Raw genomic sequence first — 27,058 nt, 5'->3', positions numbered from 1 at the left:
GCTAAACCTAGACTTATTAGATGGGTTCTCTTGCTACAAGAATTTGATTTGCATATTATTGATAGAAAGGGAGCTGAGAACCCCGTTGCAGACAACTTGTCTAGGTTAGAAAATGTTCTTGATGACCCACTACCTATTGATGATAGCTTTCCTGATGAACAATTAAATGTCATAAATGCTTCTCACACTGCTCCATGGTATGCTAATTATGCTAATTACATTGTTGCTAAGTTTATACCACCTAGTTTCACATACCAACAAAAGAAAAAGTTTTTCTATGATTTACGACATTACTTCTGGGATGATCCACATCTTTATAAAGAAGGAGTAGATGGTGTTATTAAACGTTGTGTACCTGAGCATGAACAGGAATAGATCCTACGCAAGTGTCACTCCGAGGCTTATGGAGGACACCATGCTAGAGATAGAACTGCACACAAGGTATTGCACTCCGGTTTTTATTGGCCTACTCTCTTCAAGGATGCCTGTAAGTTTGTCTTGTCTTGTGATGAATGTCAAAGAATTGATAATATTAGTAGACGTCAAGAAATGCCTATGAATTATTCACTTGTTATTGAACCATTTGATGTTTGGGGCTTTGATTATATGGGACCTTTTCCTGCCTCTAATGGATATACACATATTTTAATTGCTGTTGATTATGTTACTAAGTGGGTAGAAGCTATTCCAAATAGTAGTGCTGATCATAACACCTCTATGCTTAAACAAGTCATTTTTCCGAGGTTTGGAGTCCCTAGGTATTTAATGACTGATGGTGGTTCACATTTTATTCATGGTGCTTTCTGTAAAATGCTTGCTAAGTATGATGTTAATCATAGAATTGTATCTCCTTATCACCCACAGTCTAGTGGTCAAGTAGAATTGAGTAATAGAGAACTCAAATTAATTTTGCAAAAGACTGTTAATAGATCTAGAAAGAATTGGTCCAAGAAACTTGATGATGTATTATGGGCCTATAGAACTGCATATAAAAATCCTATGGGTATGTCTCCGTATAAAATGGTTTATGGAAAAACATGTCACTTACCCCTCGAACTAGAACATGAGGCTTATTAGGCTATTAAAGAGCTCAACTAATATTTCAAATTTGCCAGTGAGAACAGGTTATTTGACATTAGCTCACTTGATGAATGGAGAACCCAAGCCTATGAAAATGCCAAATTGTTTAAAGAAAAGGTTAAAAGATGGCATGACAAAAGGATACAAAAACGTGAGTTTAATGTAGGCGATTATGTATTGCTATAAAACTCTCGTTTAAGATTTTTTGTAGGAAAGCTTCTCTCTAAATGGGAAGGCCCTTATGTTATCGAGGAGGTCTATCATTCCGGTGCCATAAAAATCAACAACTTCGAAGGCACAAACCCGTAGGTGGTGAACGGTCAAAGAATCAAACATTATATCTCAGCTGATCCTATAAATGTTGAATCCAATGTTATTGAAACTGTAACCCCGGAGGAATACATAAGGGACACTTTCCGGAATGTTTCAGACTCCAAAAAGGAATAGGTATGTGATACGGTAAGTAAACCGACTCCAAAACAGTTCTAATGGCAATTTTTCTCCATTTTGGAATATTTAGAAAAATAGAAAAATAAGAAGCAGTCCGGGAAAGACACGAGGGCTCCACGAGGGTGGAGGGCACACCCTACCCTCCTGGGCGCCCCCTGCCTCGTGGGTACCTTGTGTGCTCTCCGGACTCCATTTTCTTGCACGTTACGTATTTTGGTCAGTAAAAATTCATTATATAATCTCCCGAAGGTTTTGACTCCTGTATCAAGCAAATATCTCATGTCTTTGTTTCGAGCTGTCCTGCTGCAGATTAGAGCAACATGTCGTCCCAGGATTGGGAAGGAGAAAGCTATGTGGCTAACTACCTTGCAGATCCTAAGGTCTATGGGGATGTGGAGCATTGTGGTTGGACTATGGAGGAATAAGAGGACTATGAACCCAAGGGAAGGGAGGAGACGAGCTCTGATGAAGATGAAGTCCCATTACCTCAACCTGGGGACATGCATGTGGAGTTCAAAAAGTCAAGCCTCCCTGATAGAGCAAAGAAACCTAAGATCGAGTTTATCCCTTTTTGCCTCTTGCAGGAAAACAAACAGGAATTATGCAAGAAGATATTAAGCCTTGAGTAGGAGATCGATGACCTAAGGGATCAAAATTCTGTCCTCAAGCGCAAATTAAGGAACAAGCCTACATCATCAAAAACTCCACCCTCTCCACCAACAAAGAAGAATTGAGTATCTGGTATGGGCACTCCCCTTGGCAGCTGCCAAGTTTGGGGGAGTGCCCCAGTATCTTATCACCATCACTTTTATCTTTACGTTTTTCTTAGTTCGATCCTTTTGGTAATATCTTGATCTAGTAGAATAAAGTTTTAGTATGATCTAGTTTTGAGTTTTACATTATGATCCTTCTATGTAATCGAGTCCGTGAGATATTTATAATAGAGATTAGTGTTGAGTCAAGGGCTTGATTATTTTGCCATAATCTTGAGTGAATAAAATAAAAGAGAAATGAATAAAAAGAAACAAAGAGATCATATGGATCTTATGAAGAGTAATGAGCTCACATAGAAAGAGTATAATGAATAAAAGTTGTTGAGAGTTGACAAACATAGTTTTGTTCAACGTTGCAATTAATAGGAAGTAATAAAGAAAGAGAGGTCTTCACATATAAATACACTATCTTGGACATCTTTTATGATTGTGAGCACTCATTAAAATATGACATGCTAAAGAGTGACGTTGGGCAAGGAAGACAACGTAATGGGTTATGTTTTCTTACATCTGAGATAAATTATATTGTCATGGATCATCCAACATGATTGAGCTTGCCTTTCCCCTCATGCTAGCCAAATTCTTTGCACCAAGTAGAGATACTACTTGTGCTTCCAAACACCCTTAAACCAGTTTTGCCATGAGAGTCCACCATGCTTACCTATGGATTGGGTAAGATCCCTCATGTAAGTTGTCATCGGTGCAAGCAATAAAAAATGCCCTCTAAATATGTATGACTTATTAGTGTGGGATAAAATAAGCTTTATACGATCGTGTGATACAGAAGAAATAAAAGCGATAGAATGCATAATAAAGGTCCATATCACAAGTGGCAATATAAAGTGACGTTCTTTCGCATTAAGATTTTGTGCATCCAACCATAAAAGCGCATGACAACCTCTGCTTCCCTCTACGAAGGGCCCATCTTTTACTTTTATCTCCTACCTTGCATAAGAGTCATGGTGATCTTCACCCTTCCTTTTTACATTTTATCTTTTGGCAAGCACAACATGTTGGAAAGATCCTGGTATATATGGCTAATTGGATGCGAGTTTTCATGAACTATTATTGTTTACATTACCCTTGAGGTAAAACGTTGGGAGGCAAAACTATAAGCCCCTATCTTTATTTGTGTCCGATTAAATCTCCATACCCATAAGTATTGCGTGAGTGTTAGCAATTGTGAAAGACTATATGATAGTTGAGTATGTGGACTTGCTGAAAAGCTCTTATATTGACTCTTTCCTCTGTTATGATAAATTGCAATTACTCCAATGACTGAGATTATTGTTTGTTAGTTTTCAATGAAGTTTATGATTCATACTTGAAATTGTGATTGAATTGTTACTCTCACATAAGAGATCATATGACAAGAATTATATAAATTGTTGTTCTAAGAATGATCATGATGCCCTCATGTCCGTATTTTATTTTTATCGACACCTCTATCTCTAAACATGTGGACATATTTTTCGATTTCGGCTTTCGCTTGAGGACAAGCGAGGTCTAAGCTTGGGGGAGTTGATACGTCCATTTTGCATCATGCTTTTATGTAGATATTTATTGCATTATGGGCTGTTATTACACATTATGTCACAATACTTATGCCTATTCTCTCTTATTTTACAAGGTTTACATAAAGATGGAGAATGCCGACAGCTGGGATTCTGGGATGGAAAAGGACCAAATATTAGAGACCTATTCTACACAGCTCCAAAACTCGTGAAACTTCACGGAAGTCATTTTCAGAATATATAAAAAATACTGAGCGCAAGAAGTTCCAGAGGGGGGCCACACCCTGGCCGTGAGGGTGGGGGGCGCGCCCTACCCCCCTGGGCGCGCCCCCTGCCTCGTGGGCCCCCTGGTGGCCCTCCGATGCCCATCTTCTGCTATATGGAGTCCTTCGTTGAGGAAAAAATCATAAGCAAGCTTTCGGGACGAGACTCCGCCGCCACGAGGCGGAACCTTGGCGGAACCAATCTAGGGCTCTGGCGGAGCTATTCTGCCGGGGACACTTCCCTCCGGGAGGGGGAAATCACAACAATCGTCATCACCAATGATCCTCTCATCGGGAGGGGGTCAATCTCCATCAACATCTTCACCAGCACCATCTCCTCTCAAACCCTAGTTCATCTCTCGTATCCAATTCTTGTGTCCAAGCCTGGGATTGGTACCTGTGGGTTGCTAGTAGTGTTAATTACTCCTTGTAGTTGATGCTAGTTGGTTTATTTGGTGGATGATTATATGTTCAGATCCTATATGCATATTAATACTCCTCTGATTATGAACATGAATGTGCTTTGTGAGAAGTTGCGTTTGTTCCTGAGGACATGGGAGAAGTCTTGTTATTAGTAGTCATGTGAATTTGGTATTTGTTCGATATTTTGATGAGATGTATGTTGTCTCTCCTCTAGTGGTGTTATGTGAACGTCGACTACATGACACTTCAACATTATTTGGGCCTAGAGGAAGGCATTGGGAAGTAATAAGTAGATGATGGGTTGCTAGAGTGACAGAAGCTTAAACCCTAGTTTATGCGTTGCTTCGTAAGGGGTTGATTTGGATCCATATGTTTCATGCTATGGTTAGATTTACCTTCATACTTTTTTTGTAGTTGTGGATGCTTGCAATAGAGGTTAATCATAAGTGGGATGCTTGTCCAAGTAAGGATGGCATCCAAGCACCGGTCCACCCACATATCAGATTATCAAAGTACCGAACGCGAATCATATGAACATGATGAAAACTAGCTTGACGATATTCCCATGTGTCCTCGGGAGTGCTTTTCTCTATATAAGAATTTGTCTAGGCTTGTCCTTTGCCACAAAAAGGATTGGGCCACCTTGCTGCACTTTATTTACTTTTGTTACTTGTTGCTCGTTACAAATTATCTTATCACAAAACTATCTGTTACCTATAATTTCAGTGCTTGCAGAGAATACCTTGCTGAAAACCGCTTATCATTTCCTTCTGCTCCTCGTTGGGTTCGACACTCTTACTTATCGAAAGGACTATGATAGATCCCCTATACTTGTGGGTCATCAATCATCCTCTTAAGAAAAATGAAATACTTGATATCTTTTATAATGGACTAACCAATGCTTCCAGAGACCACCTGGATAGTTGTGCTGGTTGTGTTTTTAGGGAAAGAACACTAGATGAAGCTAAAATTTTATTGAATAATATGTTGACCAATGAAAATAATTGGACACTTCCTGAGCCAACTCCTAAGCCAACTCCGAAGAAAAGGGGTATTCTATTTCTCAGTCCTGAAGATATGTAAGAGGCAAAGAAATCTATGAAGGAAAAAGGTATAAAAGCTGGAGATGTTAAGAATTTACCTCCTGTTGAAGAAATACATGGTCTTAATTTACCGCCTGTTGAAGAAATACATGGTTTTAATCCATCACCTATTGAAGAAACACATGGTCTTGATAACCTGACAACGGTGGTAAAGGTAAATTCTCTCTATAGATATGATAAAGCTGAAATCCCTCCTACTAAGTTTGCTAGCCAATGCTTAGATGAATTTTGATAACTTTATGGTTAAGCGCTTATTTTGGTAGAGAACTAAAACGCAATGCTTACATGATTGAACACTTGAGTGATTATATGCCTAATGTCAAAGGTGAACTAAAACTTCTTAGTAAACATGCTTCTATGGTTACCACTCAAGTAGAATAAGTACTTAAAGCTCAGAATGATTTGCTCAATGAATTAAATAGTAAGAAAAATGATAATGTTGTTAGAGTTATGACTAGAGGTGGTAAAATGACTCAGGAACCTTTGTATCCTGAAGTCCATCCTAAGAGAACTGAGCAAGATTCTCAGAGAACTACTATAGATGCACCTAGTCCTTCTAAAAGGAAGAAAAATAAAAGTGATAGGACTTTGCATGCTTCTAGTGAACCTGTTGTAGACACACCTGAGAATCCCAATGATATTTCTATTTATGATGTTGAAACACAATCTGGTAATGAACATGAACCTAGTAATAATGTTAATGATGATGTTCATGTTGATGCTCAACCTAGCAATAATAATGAGGTAAAGATTGAACCTGCTGTTGATCTTGATAACCCACAATCAAAAAATCAACATTATGATAAGAGAGACTTTGTTGCTAGGAAGCATGGTAAAGAGAGAGAACCATGGGTTCAGAAACCCATGTCTTTTCCTCCTAAACCATCCAAGAAAAAGGATGATGAGGATTTTGAGCGCTTTGCTGAAATGATTAGACCTATCTTCTTGCGTATGCATTTGACTGATATGCTTAAAATGAATCCTTATGCTAAGTACATGAAAGATATTGTTACTAATAAAAGAAATATACCGGAAGCTGAAATTTCCACCATGCTCGCTAATTATACTTTTAAGGGTGGAATACCTAAGAAACTAGGAGATCCCGGAGTACCAACTATAACATGCTCCATTAAAAGAAACTATGTTAAAACTGCCTTATGTGATCTTGGAGCCGGTGTTAGTGTTATGCCTCTCTCTTTATATCGTAGACTTGATTTGAATAAGTTGACACCTACTGAAATATCTTTGCAAATGGCTGATAAATCAACTGCTATACTTGTCGGTATTTGTGAGGATGTGCCTGTTGTGGTTGCAAACGTTACTATTTTAACAGACTTTGTTATTCTTGATATTCCTGAGGACGATAGTATGTCTATTATACTTGGAAGACCCTTTTTGAATACTGCAGGGGCTGTTATTGATTGCACCAAAGGCAACGTCACTTTTCATGCTAATGCTAATGAGCATACGGTACACTTTCCAAGGAAACAACCTCAAGTCCACAGTATCAATTCTATTGGAAAAATTCCATCGATTATTTTTGGAGGTTTTGAATTTCCTCTTCCTACTTTCAAGAAGAAATATGATATTCTTATTGTTGGGGATGTTCATATCCCCGTTGAGGTAACCTAGTGTTATTCGAAAATTCTCTGGTTCCATGTTACTCGGAATGAGTTGAGACCTGATCAACCTTGTTAGTGGATTCCTTTTGATGAGGATGATGTGACGCCCCTGATTTGATCGTACACTAATCATACACACAAATGTGTACGGTCAAGATCAAGGACTCATGGGAAGATATCACAACACAACTCTAGACACAAATTAAAAATAATAGAAGCTTTATATTACAAGCCAGGGGCCTTGAGGGCTCGAATACATAGCTCGAATACACAAGACTCAGCGGAAGCAACAATATCTGAGTATAGACATAAGTTAAACAAGTTTGCCTTAAGAAGGCTAGCACAGTCGTAGCAACAATCGAAAAGGCGAGGCCTCCTGCCTGGGACCTCCTAACTACTCCTCGAAGCCGAACTCCACGTAGAAACATCCCCAGGATCCTCTGGCTCCTGGACTCCATCATATGATCGCAATAACCGGGAAAAGGGGAAAAAGAAGTAGCAAAGCAACCGTGAGTACTCATCCAAAGTACTCGCAAGCAAGGATCTACACTACATATGCATTGGAATCAATGAAATGGGTAGTATCTGTGGACTGAACTGCAGAATGCCAGAATAAGAGGGGGATAGCTAGTCCTATTGAAGACTACGCTTCTGGCAGCCTCCATCTTGAATCATATAGGAGAGAGTAGATGGTAATTTCACCAAGTAGCATCGTATAGCATAATCCTACCCGGCGATCCTCCTCTCGTCGCCCTGTGAGAGAGCGATCACCGGGTTGTATCTGGCACTTGAAAGGGTGTATTTTATTAAGTATCCGGTTCTAGTTGTCATAAGGTCAAGGTACAACTCCGGGTCGTCCTTTTACCAAGGGACACGGCTATTCGAATAGATAAACTTCCCTATAGGGGTGCACCACATTTCCCAACACGCTCGATCCCCTTTGGCCGGACACACTTTCCTGGGTCATGCCCGGCCTCGGAAGGTCAACACGTCACAGCCCCACCTAGGAACAACAGAGAGGTTAGCACGCCGGTCTAAATCCTATGGTGCAGGGGTCTGGCCCATCGCCCATTGGACACCTGCACGTTGCGAGGGCGGCTGGAAACAGACCTAGCCTCCCTAATACAAGAGCAGGCATTCCAGTCCAATCCGGCGCACGCTGCTTAGTCGCTGATGTCACGAAGGCTTCGGCTGATACCACGACGTTGAGTGCCCATAACTGTTCCCGCGTAACTGGTTAGTGCATATAGGCTAGTGCCCAGACTCAAATCAAATACCAAGATCTCGTTAAGCGTGTTAATTGAAGTATTCACGAACGCCGATCAGGGCCAGGCCCACCTCTCTCCTAGGTGGTCTCAACCTGCCCTGTCGCTCCACCACAAAGTAACAGTTGGGGGCCGTCGGGAACTCAGGCCTACCACTACCTAGATGGAGCCACCTGTCCTTTCATGCCCCCACATCGGAATCACTTGCGGGTACTCTACGAGCCGACCCGACTTTAGTTACCACATGTATCATGTGTAATATGTCTAGTATATACCCGTGATCACCTCCCAAGTGAGCACGGCCCGATAGTATAACATGGCAGATGAACAAGAATGTAGGGCCACTGATGGAATACTAGCGTCCTATACTAAGCATTTAGGATTGCAGGTAAAGGTAACAACAGAAGTAGCAAGGACATGCTATGCATCAGAATAGCATTAACGGAAAGCAGTAACATGCAACACTACTCTAGTGCAAGCAGTGGAGAGAAGAATAGGCGATATCGGGTTGATCAAGGGGGGCTTGCCTGGTTGCTTTGGCAAGAAGGGTTCGTCGTCGATGGAGTCGATCACAGGGATACCGGCAGCGGTCTCAGGGTCTACCGAAAAGAAGTTACAAAGGGGGGACACAATAAATAACATATCAATCAAAGCATCACAAAGCATAATAACACTGGTAGAAAAAGAGGCTTCCGTCCAGCCCCATTAGTTGCGAAACTGTAGGAACCGCGACTAATGAAGTCTTTAGTCGCGGTTCGGCAGACGAACCGCGACCAAAGGCCTGGACCCAGGGCGCTCGGTGGCCAGCTGGTGCACGTGAGGGGATTTAGTCGCGGTTGGCCAGGCCAACCGCGACTAAAGGTGCCCAAAGGCCTTTAGTCGCGGTTGGCCAGGCCAACCGCGAATAAAGCTCCTCCCCTATATATACCAGTTCAGCACGCTCACTTAGCCATTTGGTGCCACTTCTCTTCACAAGCTTCACAAGGGGGTGTAGGTTTGCTTTTGGTTCCTCTTATGCACACAAGGTGTTTGATGAAATGCCCCAAGAGGGTGAAACAAACATGATATGAAGTGTTGGAGCCACACTTGAGGTTCCTCATTTATTTTTTCCTCCTCGATCGCGGTTAGCAACTTGAACCTTTCATGCATGTGTGTCATTGATAAAATATGCATGTGTGTTGTTCATTGTTTAATTTCTATTGTTTATAGCTAGTTAGTTTAACAAATGCATGATGGTTAATTATATATTTTATATTATAATAATGCAGATGAATCGGCAATGGATGTACGGTAACCGACTATCCCGCGAGTTCACTACGGGTTTGAAAGATTTCCTCGTAGTGGCTAATGCGAACAAGCAGAAGGGTTTTGTTATCTGTCCATGTGTTGACTGTAAGAATCAGAAGGGTTACTCTTCCTCAAGAGAAGTTCACCTGCACCTGCTTCGGCACGGTTTCATGCCAAGCTATAATTGTTGGACCAAGCATGGAGAAAGAGGGGTTATAATGGAAGAAGATGAAGAAGGGGATGATTTCATCGATGAAAGCTATCTTGCTCATTTCGGTGATACTTTCATGGAGGATGCTGAAGGTGAAGGGGAAGGTGAAGGGGAAGGTGAAGGTGAAGAAGAGGCACGTGATGAGACCGTTGATGATCTTGGTCGGACCATTGCTGATGCACGGAGACGCTGTGAAACTGAAAAGGAGAGGGAGAATTTGGATCGCATGTTAGAGGATCACAGAAAGTCGTTGTACCCCGGATGCGATGATGGTCTAAAAAAGCTGGGCTGCACACTGGATTTGCTGAAATGGAAGGCACAGGCAGGTGTAGCTGACTCGGCATTTGAAAACTTGCTGAAAATGTTGAAGAATATGTTTCCAAAGAATAACGAGTTGCCCGCCAGTACGTACGAAGCAAAGAAGGTTGTCTGCCCTCTAGGTTTAGAGGTTCTGAAGATACATGCATGCATCAACGACTGCATCCTCTACCGCGGTGAATACGAGAATTTGAATGAATGCCTGGTATGCACTGCATTGCGTTATAAGATCAGAGGCGATGACCCTGGTGACGATGTTGAGGGCGAGAAACCCAGGAAGAGGGTTCCCGCCAAGGTGATGTGGTATGCTCCTATCATACCACGGTTGAAACGTCTGTTCAGGAACAAAGAGCATGCCAAGTTGTTGCGATGGCACAAAGAGGACCGTAAGTCGGACGTGGAGTTGAGACACACCGCAGATGGAACGCAATGGAGAAAGATCGACAGAGAGTTCAAAGATTTTGCAGCTGACGCAAGGAACATAAGATTTGGTCTAAGTACAGATGGCATGAATCCTTTTGGCGAGGAGAGCTCCAGCCATAGCACCTGGCCCGTGACTCTATGCATCTACAACCTTCCTCCTTGGTTGTGCATGAAGCGGAAGTTCATTATGATGCCAGTGCTCATCCAAGGTCCGAAGCAACCCGGAAACGACATCGATGTGTACCTAAGGCCATTAGTTGATGAACTTTTACAGCTGTGGGGCAGACCTGGTGTCCGTGTGTGGGATGAGCACAAAAAAGAGGAATTTAACCTACGAGCGTTGCTTTTCGTAACCATCAACGATTGGCCTGCTCTTAGTAACCTTTCGGGACTGTCAAATAAGGGATACAATGCATGCACGCACTGCTTACATGAGACTGAAAGTGTACATTTGCCAAATTGTAAGAAGAACGTGTACCTTGGGCATCGTCGATTTCTTCCGAAAATTCATCCAGTAAGAAAGAAAGGCAAGCATTACAACGGCAAGGCAGATCACCGGACGATAGAGCTGACCCGATTATGGACAACTATGATCCGGACGGTGAAGCACATATGTTCGGCATCATAAACGGCGATATTCTATATGTGCCGACCGGACAAGAAGAAGATGATATCTCTTCTTATCTAAACCTTGACGGTGAAGATGAAGGGCGCCGTCAGCAAGATGATGCCGAACAAACGTCGATAAACGACGATCTTCAAATGGAAGTAGCAACCACCTCCGGCACCGAGGTATATATATACATTGAGCCTCTGGTGATACAAACTAACTGATTTGAATAAATATGTGTGTACTAACGCGCGCGACTCTCTTTCTTATTTTAGCCCTCGGCCGGATCGTCGAAACAATCGAGTACGTCGTCAAAGCGTGGCGCAACCAAGACGATGAAACAAGGAGAAACATGCACCATCGAGGTTGTCGACAGTGCAACCGGCAGGCCGCTGGAGCCCCGCAAGAACGCCACCAAGTTTGTCAACCAATGCGGAGCCATTGTTAGAGACAACGTCTCGATCACCGTCCAGGAGTGGAATAAGCCAAAGAAGGCACGAATTGCTGGTTTCACTTTTGTCGATAAGAGAACAAAAAAAGATTGCTTCAAGAAGCTTATGGAACATTTCGTTCTACCTCCGGAATACAACAAATTCGATGAGGAGGGTAACAAGATTGAGGAAAACAAGGAGAGGAGGAGGCTAGTCAAACAGTTCGCTCTTCATAAGATGGCCGACGCATTTCGGAAATTCAAGCAAAATCTAGCCCATGACTTTGTCAAGCAGAACAAGACTCCGGATTTCAAAGGACAATATGAGAAATTGAAACATGATTGGCCAGAATTTGTGAAGCAAAAGAAATCGGAGCAGTTCATTCAAATATCGAAAAAAATAAGGAAAATGCGGCTAAGAAGGAGTACAATCATATTATGGGGCCAGGAGGGTATCGCCTTTGGGAGCCTAGGTGGGAGAAGATGGAGAACGAGCTGAGGGCGCGAGGAATCCGTCCAGGTATGGAGGGATGGGACCCAAGGGCCAAAAGCTGGTGGTACGGGCATGGGGGAACGCTGAACCCGGAGACAGGGGAGTGTGTTTACCGAGGCAAAATAATTAAACCCACCCAAGCCCTTATTGACGCAATGAGGGATGCTCAAGAGGGGAAGATCAAGTTCAACAGAGAGAACGACGCGCTGACAAAAGCCCTCGGGAATCCTGAACACGAAGGACGTGTACGAGGCATGGGGCACATTCCGTGGAAAATAGGGTTCCCCCAGAACGATGACCCGTACGGTTACAGAAGCCGGAAGAGAAAGATGGATCGGGAAGCAGATGTTGTGGCGCGGTTGGCATCGGAAATGGATGTGATGAAGAAAACCGTGAGTGTACTAGTAGCCGAAAGAGATGCAGCTCGGGCGCAGCATGAAGATCATCCAGCGGATCTCAGAAGCCAGCAGCGGAGAAGCAGTGTGGCTTCCACGGAGGCCCCATCGGCTGGTGCAGATGCACCGACGATCGAAATTACTGCACCGGAGCCTCTGGTGGTCGAAATTACTGCACCGGAGCCTCTGGTGGTCGAAATTACTGCACCGGAGCCTCCTCGCTACCCCGTGGACGATATAAAGGAGATGAAAGAATGTCATCTGTATTATCCTATCGGGAACATGTCCATGAAGGTAGCCATCGGCAGTGCTTTACCATGTTTACCTGGAGCACTCCACCACAACAACCCCATTCAAGATGGCTATGCTCGTGTCACGGTGGAGGACATAGTCCAAGGGTTTGAGGACCTGGAGATTGACATTGCTACACCTGAAGGGGAGAAAAGACTTGGAGATGCCAAGCGCCATTTCATTCTATGGCAAAAGAAGTTTATCAAGTTTCCAGGCGAGGCGCCAAGGACAACAAGTCCACCCCCCTACGGTGGTGGTGGTGGCGGTGGCGGTGGTGGTGGTGGTGGTGGTGGCGGTTCACCTACACCTCTGTCACGTCAGCCGACGCCCCCCAGTCCACAACGTCCGGCGGGTGATCAGACGCCGCCCCCCAGTCCTCGTCCGGCGGGTGATCAGACGCCGCCCCCCAATCCACCTCCGGCAAAGAAGCAGAAGCAGTCCTGGATTATTAACCCGGACCCTTATGTACCTAAGACCACAAAGGTACCGGAGCCATCACTGAAGCCTCTCCCCACAAGGCCTTGGGAACGTAGTGCCGAGGAAACTGCCGCGGCCGCGGCTGCTGATCATGAGAAATGGAAGGCGGACTGCAAGAAGAAAAGAGAGCCCGAGCCCAAGCCAGTATTTTCTGATGAGCAAAAGAAGTGGGCTAAGTCATTTTTGAGCACACCGTCCCAAGCCGCGAAGAATCTGCCTGACGACTATGCACGTGAACTTCGTAGGCAGGCACTCATGTTGAAGGAGAAGAAAGAGCGGGCGGAGAACCAGGAGAACAAAGCCTTGGAGGAGGCCGAGAAAACGGAATTAGAAAGTAAAAAAAGCGGGAAACGAGTTGCCCAGCTCGGGGAACAAAGTAAACAATCGATTGCCCCGCTTATAATGAAAGCCACCGGTCCGGATGACCCCGATATCATAGCAGCTGCGGCAGCACATGGATTGACTGTAACGAGTGCCAGAGAACAAGCGGCCAACTTAGGTATTACTCTTCGTGAACTGTTAGGCCTTGATGAGGCGCCAGTGAAGGAGGTAGTAATTACATATGTGAAGAATGGGCCTCTCGTCGAGCCTGCGCAGGAAGAGGATCTACCTCCACAAATGAAATGTCTGCTGAAATGGTACAAGGGTTACATAAAAAATAAAAACGCCAAAGAATATATTTATGCGGAAGTTAGATATGAGCATCACTTCAAACATTACTATGTACAAATTCATCTGAGTGAATTGTTCCAGCTTTTCAATCTGCGCGAGCTCGACAAATCTATCATCAGTTGCTACGTTTTGTAAGTGATTTATTTCTACCCCATCTCGTTCATATTGCCTGCACTATATATATGTCCTAACTATATTGTTGTGTCCGCTATTATACATGCAGAATGAAGATTAAGGAATGCAGAGTAAGGAACATCCATGATGTTGGGTTCATTAACCCACACATCGTTAATGGATATGTGTTGGAGCGTCACCCCGCCGACATGGAGGCAGACCTGTGGCAGTTTCTTACAAAGCAGGAACTCAAAAGTGATATTCTATTTCCTTACCATTTTGGGTGAGTGTTTCTGTCTTGAGCACATTCTCTTTTGTTTACTCCATGCATGGTATGTGGCCGGCTAATCGATGAGTTATGCATGACGTACTGTGCATGTATCGTGTCCGCAGGTTCCACTGGATTCTGCTAGTAATTAAAGTTGACACCTCAGAATGTCTCGTCCACGACTCTCTGAATAAGGATCCAAAGCTTTGGGGCGGCATGAGAAGAATGCTGCAGAAGTAATTATTTTCATTCATTTGCGCTCTATATCGATCGGCCTATTTCGTTCATTTCCTAATATCAAGTAACTAATAACTCTCTTGTTCATTTAATTTTCTTTGCCTCGTAGGGTTTGGAGACGGTTCGTAGATACAAAGGTCGGTGAATTCAAAAAAGAGCTAGAATTCAAAAGGTCAAAGGCTAAGAATGGTGAGGATATTCAGCCAGCGGGGACCAATCTATGTGCATAGTATGTCTGTGAGATGATCCGGAGATACACCTCTGAGCGGCGGGTTCCGAGTGATACCAATGCTCAGAGGAATAACCTCCGGATGATGCTTAGTCCAGAAGCTCGCTTCCGACCACTTCAAGAGGAACTAGCTGGATGGTTCAGGAGGGAAGTCCTCCATCCTAAAGGAGAACACCATTACGAGGACGTAGAACTTTATATGCATTAAATTATGTATGGAAACTTGTTCAAAATTGTATATGGTCATCCGATGATATTGAATATATATTGTATATTCCTCTTGAATTCTTTTTGGTTCTAATTTCAAATTTGTTTGAAATTGTACATTCATATGCATGTATGTAGTACCGTAGAATATGTGAAACTCCTTCAAAATTAAAATAAAGCACAAAAGAAATAAAACAATACAAATTAAACAGAAAACAGGTTTAGGGGGGGGGGGGGGCTAAAACCCTAAACCTGCGGCGGCCTTTAGTCGCGGTTGGCCAGAAGAACCGCGACTAAAGGTCCTCCGCCCCGACGGCCGCCTGGCGCCCACGTGGACGGGCCTTTAGTCGCGGTTCTTAAGCAACCGCGACTAAAGGGGGGGGGGCCTTTAGTCGCGCCTGTTTGGTCGCGGTTGCGCAACCGCGACTAATGGCAGTTGCGAACCGCGACCAAAGGCCCTTTTTCCACCAGTGTAAGAAAATATGCAGTGCTAGAGGTGACCTAACGCGGTACTAGGTGATACCGGCAAAAGGGGGGAAACATTCGGGGAAGTATCCCCGGTGTTTCGCATTTTTAGACAAATGAACCGGAGGGGAAAAGTTGTGTGTTTGCTATGATAGGGATGCGCGGCGGACGAACGGACTGCGCATTCGGATTCGTCTCGTCGTTCTGAGCAACTTTCATGTACAATTATTTTCGATCCAAGCTACGGATGAATTCCTACAATTTTCTGAAGTTTTTAAACATTTTCTGGAATCCCTGAAAATTGGCTAAGTCCGCAATTTTAAACATCACTTAGTTGTTTTGCAAAGGCTATAGCTAGCATTTTGTACATCCTTTGAATCAGTGCCTTATATCAAATCTAGGCACTCTGCTGTGATCTACATGACAGTCTTAGGTCCATCTACATTAGTGTCCATTTTCTTGCTCAAATATTTGTTTGAAAAGTGCTATTGGATGTCAATTCCAGCATCTGTTTTTCAGTTCTTCCGGTTAACAGAACATAGATATTTATCATTTTCATATGAATTAATTCGGGTAACCTTTGGATTTGGTCCAATGGGAAGAATTGAACCCTGTCAAGTGCACTACCCGCACATATTTATTTCAGCTATGTTAAGCTTTGTTTAGTTGCTGTTCTGAGACTGTACAGGGGGCTAATCAATGTAATTTTAGAAAAGCTAGCCTCAGCTACAGAAAAAACATCAGCAGTAGACAGAGCAGAACAGCGGCTCAACTAGCAGGAGCAGCAGCGGCAAGCAGAAGTAGTGCAGCAGCAACAACAACGACCCGGGGCAGCACGAGCGAGCGCGGAGGCACGGGCGGGCATGGGCGACACACGTCGGGACGCACGGGGGGCGTGGCCAGACGTGGGGCTTGGCGCGGGCAGGCGCCGGCCAGCAGGGGCGCACGCGGACACGGCGAAACAGCGGCGGAACGGAGGGGGTCGGGGAGAATGGGAGTGGCGCTCACGGGGGTAGGCGAAGGACACGGTCGGCATGGCAGAGGAATTCCGATGAGGTAGATCGGGCGCGGGGTAGGGCGCCGGCGGCAACGGCACAGGCGGGCTTAGCGAGCGGCAGCAGAAGAAACAGCAGTAGGCAGTGGCAAAAGCAAGAGCAGCGGCAGCGGCAATAGCTACGAGCAGAGTAGCAGCAAAGCAGCGGCTAAGCCGTGGCACAGATGCAGCATATCACGCACACACGTACGCGTACGCGGGGTCTCATACGAGCTCGGTGACGGCGGTTTCGACGACTAATCAATAACAGGGAGTGGGGGTTTCGGAAGAGTGGCTCACTGAGATGCTCGAGACGAGCTCGGGAGGTCGGGGTTGGACCAGAGCCGCGGCAAACGATGTCGGATGCCAGCGACATACGCAATGAAGTTGTGCTCCACGCCGAGTGTACGGCAAGGCCCGACTTGATTCAACGGTCGTAGACGAAGGAGACGAGGATGGGGAGGCTCCTGGTAATCTTCTCATGGTGCGGGGAGGGCAGTGACCACGGGATCGACGAGGATGCAGTGACGGCGGCTCGGCAATGCCTTGCGGGGAAGAAAGCGGCGCAGGGAGGAAGAACAGAGAGGGCTAGGGTTGTCCCTCGGGTTCGGGGTGATATTAACCAAGCACCAGACCGCGGGATGCACGCCACGTGAGGCATCTCGTCCGTGGGCGGCCATGGCGCCTCTGCCTCCTGCCTTGTCGGGAGGTGGAAGAAAAGGCCGGCCAGGTGGGCTGGGCCTGGTATAGTTAAGTGTTGGGCTTCACACTGTAGCACTAGGCTTTAGGTGCATAGTGTGTGCTTTTCTCTTTAATCTATCTGTAATTTAAAAAGCCATTGCTTTGCAATTAATTTGGACACCATTTCATTTTTGTTAGATGTGATATTTACCACAAAAATACTTGGCTACGTTCTAGGCTGGCACAAAAAAATTGGGGCCAAAACGAGCTGTTCAAATTTAGTTTTAAATTTATGTGCGTATATTTAATGTTGCAAGCCCTATTTTAAATAGGTTAAGGGCATTTTAAAAAATCAAAATATGCTGGTTTCTACATGAAAATTACTTAGTGAATACTTGCAACATCTCAAACATTTTTGTTTTTTCAGTTTGAAGAAATATTTTATTTGGCTTTATTTTAAATTTGAAAATGGCTTTGATTTTTATCAAGTGGCAATTTGGCTTAGTTAAACATGATGACATGGCACCATTAGGGTGAGGTCACTGTAGCATGACACTGGGGGTGTTACAAATCTCCTCCACTACAAGAAATATCGTCCCGAGATTTAAGGGAGGGGGAAGGGGGAGGGATTTGGTTACGAAATTCTAACGAGTTTTCTCAGTCTTGGTTATTCTTGAAGAGGTCGATCTGTTACGTTGATGTCTTCATTTCTATGCTTCCGGTCATCATGATGAAGTCGGCATCCTTTCTTCGAGAACTCCATCGTACTTACGAGAGAAAAGGGGTGGGTAGTCCGGGAGAATGGACCTCGGCAAGGTTGACTATCTGGTCGACAACATTGAGGAAGTTGGCGGATAGTAACTCTCGAATTGAAACTTAAGAAAATATCGAGAGCAAGATAAGGAGGTATCCTATGAAGTTTCTAGCGGGCAGGCAATCGTTCGATGCCTGTTACAGGGCGTGAAAGGGGTTCAGAGCAACATAATATGTATGGCAGATAAAACTAGAATAGATCATCTCAAGGAATGTGGCTCGTGAATTACTTACGAAGCCAAATGCGAGGAATATCTTTGGCAACAGGGGTACACATAAGAGTCAGGTTTCGATCCTGTGGAACTGTGGGTTATGGGCCCATCATATGGGTTTAAAAGAAGGAAGGCGCTAATATTTGCACGGTTAAGATAGCAAGGTATGTCAGAGGATAGCCTATCAGTTATGCTGGCAACAACATTGGTACCAAGGGCGAGGGACGAAGAGAACCATTTTCCTGCTCGTTGAAATGAGGCGGACCAATAAGCAAAGTTCTCGTCCATCGGTGGTTACCAGAATGCCATCAACCAAAGTAACAGGGTCTTACTGACAGGGTTGTACACCGAGGTGTTTACATAAGCAGGGAAATATTACTGCTTATATCATATAGATCACAAGAAAGGTCAAACAATCCAATGGAAAGGAAAATATGATTATCAGATTAAACAGAACAATGGAAAGGAAAATGTGTTTAAACACATATTTCAAGGGTATATCCTTCCCAAGAACAAGCAGAGCATGATTACCATGATAGGATATAAAGTAGAAGACCCTTTAAGGTGATGGGAGAGAAATTTCATGACATTGCCCATTCATGGTGTTTGGATAATTGATAAGGAGATTTTAGCATTGTGCTTCAAATGTTCTTATAGAAGATCGGAGTACCACAGACATGCTTCGAAATAGCATTGACAAGGTCTTCAAGAAAAAGTCAGACCTTGGATACACAAAGGATCCATCAGGAAAAACTTATTAAACAAGTCATTCAATTTCCTCATGGAAGAATGGTTAACCTGGTTAAAAAGGAAACTATAACACTAGGTCCTCCGGCCAGGTGTGCTAGGCGTGACATCACCTTACCGGGTCATAAGAGGACCAATGTTATAACTCTTAAAAATATGTTCCAACCATCATATCTGACCGAGATTCAGATCTGATTGGTGTCAGGATACCTCACACTCAGGATGCCTGAGAAGAAAAGGTGCAACAAATTGACGAGAAGACATTATAAGATTATCGGGAAATGAACTATGGAAGCGAGTTCTAAAACAAGAGTTCGCCATTAAGCTGAGGACAGGATGAGGAGGTGGCTGATGGACTCAGTGATAATTCAGCGAGATATCTAAAAGATGGATCTCCACAATTATGTGGATAAGGAGATAACATTTGTCAGATCAAATGATATAATGAAGTATGCTCGAGGAAAACTTACATAATTAAACATTTGTTGAAAGGTGCGCCCGAAATATGGGTTGGGTTGCATGACCAATGTCAGAATGGGTATTCAATAATCAATAGTCTAAGAATGAAAGGCCGACCACTAAATTCAAAGCAATAGGGTTGCCAAAAGGGCAGAATCCAAATAGCACCGTTCACTTGTTGGTACCACGGTTGGAATCAACATGAGGACCAAGAAAGAATGCTGATGGTGAGAAGTATCACTATACCAAGAATTCCTAAGAGGTGGTGAAACTCTCACAACATTCTTGACATAAAAGATGGTAATACTCCAAGGTAAAGACGAACAAATGCTGGATAGCAAGGATCTCAAGGTATAACACAAAACACGAACAAAAGCTTGTGTTGGAGGGAAGACAATAAAGTGGTCGATTGAAAGCCCAAGTGCTCCCTGGGTGGTTTTGGTAATTAATGTCAACATATCTCTTGTTGGACTAACACTTTTACCTAGTATGTTTCAGATAAGTTCAACAATGGAGTGGCATGGACTAGTGGATGTGGAACCCCTTCAAGATGCTAAGGACAAAGGATTGGCTCAAGCTTCAAGATCAAGACTCTACATTTTCTATTTTAGTGATCCAAGATCACATTGAGTCTATAGGAAAAGCCAATACTATCAAGAGGGGATGAGGTGTTGCTTAATGGCTTGCTTGCTCAAAGTGCTTAGTGATATGCTCCAAAACCCTCAACTACCTTCCCACATCCACATATGACCTAAACCAAAAGTCAAACTTGGCCCCACCGATTATATCTATCCGGCGCCACAGAGTTTCAGATGTCATAGGCACTGCCACAAACCCTAGCAAATCGGTTTCACCGATAGGGATCTCAGTCTCACCGAGATGGGATTGTAATCTCTCTGTGTATGTCCATTACCAAAATCGGTCTCACCGAGTTTGAGCAATCGGTACTACTGAGATTACAATGCAAACCCTCTGGATAGCTTATTACCAAAATTGGTCCCACCGAGTTTGTGTAATCGGTCCCACCGAGTTTGCCTGACCAACTCTCTGGTTAGCTTATTACCAAAATCGGACCCACCAAGTTTGTGTAATCGGTCACACCGAGATTACGTTATGCCCTAACCCTAACCATATCGGTCCTACCGAGTTGCATCTCAGTTGTAACACCCCAGATGTAAAACTTCCATATTTGGCAATATATCCATGTTGACCTCCATCCAATTCCATTTGGGGTTCCATATATTTTGGTCTCATTTTATTTTGGCATGTTGTTCTACTCATTCCATTGCCATGCTTACTTTGTCATATTGCATTTGTGCTATTTGTAATGTTGCATTTCATCATGCTCATCATGTGCCTTGTGTGTTTCATGCATGATCACCTCCATGCATCACCACCTCTCCTTCTATTCTCTTTCTTTGACAAGTGCCATTTTGCTCTCCCCCATTAATGTTCTACTTTGCCTCAACATTCTATCACCATGTCATTTACCTCCCTGTAAATTTTCAGCCTTTTATAAGGTGTTTTGGTTAGGTTTTAAAATGGCTCAAGTTTGAACTCAATTCAAACTTGAATTATTTTACTTCCTCTAAGTATGACTAGAACAATTTTATCAAATACTACACATTTCCAAGACCTTGAGAATATGTTCACTTTTCTCAAAATCCTTCCAAATTTCCCTGTGCTTTTCCTTTTGTTTTTCTCCCTGAAGAAAAAGGAAAAGTATCAGCAGAATAGCCAGCAGCAGCAGCACCCCCTGGGCCTCGGCCTCCAACCGGCCCGCTCGGTCTCCTCCTCCCTGCCTTTTCTCACGTACGCAAGAGTGCACCCCCGATAGACCCTCGCCACGTGGCTAGTTTGGCCCCGCCCGTCAGCACCTACCCTGCTCCCCGCACCCACCTTTTCCCTCTCCTCTCTCCGTCGCCATGGGGACCGCGAGCACGAGCGCGCGTGAGCTTGCGCCGCTCACCCTAGCCCCTTTTAAGCCCCAATTCCTCGTCCCCTGCTTCGCCTAGGGTTTCCCTTGTCCTCCGCCGCCGTTTCCTGGTTGGTTTAGCCACCAGATCGATCGCGCCATCACTGTCCCGAACGCATCAGGGAGCGCGTCCTCGTCGCCGGCGTGCTCTCCGTCGACCTCTGCCCTGCCTAGCGTGTCCTTCTTCTTCCCCGTTGTCGACTACGTCCCCGTCGACGACTACGTGGAGCCGAAGCCCCTACAGCGACCTCTTCTTCCTCGTCTTCGTTTCCGGCCGCCGAACGTGTTCGACCATCGCCACCGCTGTCTTCGTCCACCTTCCGCCAAGCCAAGCGCACCACCGTGCTTGTCGTGAGCACACACTGCTCCCTGCCCCGGTTTCCCCCCTTGTTTGCATGCTCTAACCGCGTCCGCTGCAGGCGCCCGATCTCGCCGCCGTCGGACCTCGTCTCTGACGAGTGCTCCAACCTCCTTAGCATCTTTGCACGTGTCCGTCGATGTCTCCGTGTCACGTAGGGTAGAACCGTGTGCGTTGTCGCTAGTTTAACCCCGCGGCTCGTCGTGTTCGAGTTCATCGCCGCCCGCTCTGGACCTCATCGACGGCAGCGTTTCCGTCGCTATTGGGCGTCGTGTGTGCCAAGCGCGAGCACGGGATCCTCTTTCGATGCCGTAGCACTCATCCGCCGCTCCGTTAGGTCGCCGGAGCTGCTTCGGTGATCCCTCCGCCGCCTCTGGCCGCGCCGTGCCTTCCTCTGTTTTCAGTAGTCGCTGTAGCAGTTTAGGTAAGAGGAGAAGGACCCCTCCTCTGTCGGCCGTCGTCGCCTAGCCCAGTGGCTCAAGCAACTCGGTTGCAACCCAGCGACCCGTGTTCGACCCCCCGCGGGCGCAAATAACCCCCCCCCCTTTTTTTGCAACGGGCGAGCGTATGACAGCGTGGCCCCACATGTCATCCTCCCATAGCGCCCTGTTTTCCTTTTTTTTTATTTTTCCCAACGAGTCATCCATTTCTGGCATTTGGAATCTATCCATTTCGGGCAAGTGCATTTCTGGATGTTTCCAAATAAGGAACTTGCCTTTTCTGTCATATTCCATTTAGGGTAGGTTTTAACTTATTGCACTTGTGATGATTTTTCTACAGCAACCCCAACATATTATATATGTTTTTGGGGTAGAAAAATCCCACCAATCCAGTGGTGGCCTTAGTTTCTGCATTTGAGCAAGTTCCTGAACCTGCCTTTTTCCATCATGTTGCTTTTTTGTCTTCTATGTGTTTATTCATGCAGTCTTGCTATGAGGTGGTTAAGCACCTGGTTAGCTTCATTTTCATGTATACTTCATGCTAGAACTCGTTCCATGCCATGACATGCCTTGTAGTGAGTTAATCAAGGTTGTAAAGATGCCATGTTGAATTTGTTTTTGTCATGTCCTGGAATTTCTCTAAGTCTGTAATCTGATTATGTTTTTGCCCTGTTCGCATGCTTGCAATTGTATTTTTTGATCCCTTTTGGCTCAAGGTCACTAAGGGACTTTTGTTAAGTGCTTTGAGTAGCTTCATTTCATGCCTTGCTTTGCCATGTTAACGTCCTGTAGCATATAGTTTTCATGCTCCAAAGTGTGCTACCTGATCTGAAATGCCAGACCTGTGTTAATTTCACTAAGTCTGAAACCTGTTTACCATTTGCACTTTTGCCATGTTTGTTTGAACCTGTTAATGGATGAATTGGCCGTAGCTCAGTGTTCATCTTTTTCAAGCATTGTGAGTGGATCCCTGCCATGTATTTTGTTGTCATGTTTGAGTGCTGTAGCATATTTATCTTGATGCATTTAGATGGCTACTTGCTGATTATCGCAGACCGGTGCCATATTTGTTTTGCTTGCCATTTCCAAACCGTGCATCCGATTCCGATGATATTTATATCGATTCCAACCGAAATCACCTCACCTTTCCAGTGGCACTCTTGGTTTTCCAAGTTGAGGCCAGTTTCAATCATTCCTTGTCAAATCTCGCATATGCATCACATATCGCATTCCGCATAGCATACCATGTTTGCATCATGTTGTTTGAGCTTTACACGTGGTTGATTGTATTCCTTTTGCTTGTTTGTCTTGTTTGGGTAGAGCCGGGAGACGAGTTCATTAACGAGGAGCCCGTTGAGTTTGCTTACGAGGATCCAGTCAACTCTGACAACTTTGCAGGCAAGATGATCATACCCTCGAAATCACTTCTATCTTTGCTTTGCTAGATGCTCGCTCTTTTGCTATTCCTATGCTACGATGCCTACCACTTGCTTATCATGCCTCCCAAATTGCCATGCCAAACCTCTAACCCACCATGTCCTAGCAAACCGTTGATTGGCTATGTTACCGCTTTGCTCAGCCCCTCTTATAGCGTTGCTAGTTGCAGGTGAAGTTTGGAGATTGTTCCTTGTTGGAACATTGTTTATTTGTTGGGATATCACTATATTATCTTGTTATATTAATGCATCTATATACTTGGTAAAGGGTGGAAGGCTCGGCCTTTTGCCTAGTGTTTTGTTCCACTCTTGCCGCCCTAGTTTCCGTCATATCGGTGTTATGTTCCCGGATTTTGCGTTCCTTACGCGGTTGGGTGATAATGGGAACCCCTTGACAGTTCGCGTTGAATAAAACTCTTCCAGCAATGCCCAACATTGGTTTTACCATTTGCCACCTAGCCTTTTTCCCTTGGGTTTCGCGGACTCAAGGGTCATCTTTATTTTAACCCCCTCGGGTCAGTGCTTCTCTAAGTGTTGGTCCAACTGAGCGATGTCCGGGGCTACCAGGGGCAACTCTGGGCTGGCCTACCCGACGTCTGGATCATCTGAGTGTGCCCTGAGAACGAGATATGTGCAGCTCCTATCGGGATTTGTCGGCACATTCGGGCGGTGTTGCTGGACTTGTTTTGCCTTTGTCGAAGTTGTCTTGTAGAACCGAGATACCGAGTCTGATCGGAATGTCTCGGGAGAAGGTATATCCTTCGTTGACCGTGAGAGCTTGTGATGGGCTAAGTTGGGACTCCCCTGCAGGGATTTGAACTTTCGAAAGCCGTGCCCGCGGTTATGGGCAGATGGGAATTTGTTAATGTCCGGTTGTAGATAACTTGAACCTTAACTTAATTAAAATGAATCAACTGCGTGTGTTACCGTGATGGTCTCTTCTCGGCGGAGTCCGGGAAGTGAACACGGTGTTGGAGTAATGTTTGCCATAGGTTGTTCTATAGTTCTTTGTTCGTGCTTTGCCTTCTCTTCTCGCTCTCTTTTGCGAACAGGTTAGCCACCATATATGCTAGTCGCTTGCTGCAGCTCCACATATTACCTTGCCTTACCTATAAGCTTAAATAGTCTTGATCGCGAGGGTGCGAGATTGCTGAGTCCTCGTGGCTCACAGATTACTTCCAAACCAGATGGAGGGCCCGATGACTCCGTTCCAAATGATGTGCTTGAGCTCAAGTGGGAGTTCGACAAAGACTCGCGTCGTTACTATGTGTCTTTCCCTGATGATCAGTAGTGGTGCCCAGTTGGGGCGATCGGGACCGTGTCGCATGTTGGGGTTGATCTTTTATTTTGGTACCGTAGTCAGACCATGAGTGTATTGAATGATTGTAATGCTATTTATGTACTTTGTGTGACGTGGCAAGTGTAAGCCAACTATGTACCTTTCCCCTTATTATCTATTTACATGGGTTGTTGTGAAGATTACCTTACTTGCGACATTGCTTTCAATGCGGTTATGCCTCTAAGTCGTGCTTCGACATGTAGGAGATATAGCCGCATCGAGGGCGTTACATCAGTCCCACCGAAAATGCTAACAGTCACTAGGTTTGCTGAATCGGTCTGACCAAGTTTAACCAATTGGTCCCACCGAGTTTGGTGAATTGTGTGTAACGGTTAGATTTTGTGTGGAGGCTATATATACCCCTCCACCCACTCTTCATTCGTTGAGAGAGCCATCAGAACATACCTACACTTCCAATACACATTTTCTGAGAGAGAACCACCTATACTTGTGTTGAGGTCAAGATATTCCATTCCAACCATATGAATCTTGATCTCTAGCCTTCCCCAAGTTGCTTTCCACTCAAATCTTCTTTCCACCAAATCCGAATCCTGTGAGAGAGAGTTGAGTGTTGGGGAGACTATCATTTAAAGCACAAGAGCAAGGAGTTCATCATCAACACACCATTTGTTACTTCTTGGAGAGTGGTGTCTCCTAGATTGGCTAGGTGTCACTTGGGAGCCTCCAACAAGATTGTGGAGTTGAACCAAGGAGTTTGTAAGGGCAAGGAGATCGCCTACTTTGTGAAGATCTACCGCTAGTGAGGCAAGTCCTTCATGGGCGACGGCCGTGATGGAATAGACAAGGTTGCTTCTTCATGGACCCTTCGTGGGTGGAGCCCTCCGTGGACTCGCGCAACTGTTACCCTCCGTGGGTTGAAGTCTCCATCAACGTGGATGTACGATAGCACCACCTATCAGAACCATGACAAAAACATCCGTGTCTCCAATTGCGTTTGAATACTCCAAACCATTCCCTTTACATTCTTGCAAGTTGCATGCTTTACTGTCCGCTGCTCATATACTCGTTGCATGCTTGCTTGATATGTATTGTGTTTGTTAAACTTGTGCTTAAACTCCACTTAAACTTGAGAATATTAAAAATCGTAACTTTTGGCACTTAGTGTCTAATCACCCCCCTCTAGACACCTCTTCTCGATCCTTTCAATTGGTATCAGAGCTTTGGTCTCCATTGCCTTCGTTTAAACACCATTGGAGGAAGATGGATGTGTCTACTTTGGGGAGTCTTAGACATAGAGTGCCTATTCTTGATGGAGAGTATTTTCATGAGTGGAAAAATGAAATGCTTGAGATTTTCAATGAATATCACTTGAACAAGTATATTGCTAGCCCTTGTGCACCTCATGTTGATCCCATGCATCCTACCCTTGATGAATCCATTGACATGATTCGTAATCTTAGAACTGTTAATCTTATCACTAGAGGCTTGCCTAGAAACTTGATTGGATGTTTGCCGACTCTTAAGTGTGCCTACACCATATGGAAATTTCTTGAGGAACTCTTTCCTAATTACTCCTTGAAAGATCTAGATGAAATCCTCCATAAGTCTATTGCTTTGATTAAGATGAGTTCCAATGATCCCAAATTTGGTGACTACTTATTTGAGCTTACTAATCTTACGAGTGCCAAAGGAGATGTTGGAATCATTAGCAATATCATTTCCAGAGCTATTAGAATTCATAAAGATAACTATAGAAATGATCATTTATCTAATGAATTGCCCTCTCTAGGAACTGATCAATCACAAGATGATGTTGAACATGAATACTCAGATGAGGATGATGATGATGATATTGACTATGATCTCGATGATGCGATGAGACACTTTGGTCTTATGGCAAATCTTCGCGGCTACATGGCTGGAGGAAAGGAATGGGTCCTTGATAGTGGATGTACTGATCATATGACCGGAGATAAAGATATGT

The sequence above is a fragment of the Triticum aestivum genome, chromosome 2A (genome assembly GCF_018294505.1).
Source record: "Triticum aestivum cultivar Chinese Spring chromosome 2A, IWGSC CS RefSeq v2.1, whole genome shotgun sequence".
In the NCBI taxonomy this organism is placed as follows: Eukaryota; Viridiplantae; Streptophyta; class Magnoliopsida; order Poales; family Poaceae; genus Triticum; species Triticum aestivum.
Note: the sequence above shows the minus strand (reverse complement) of the source record.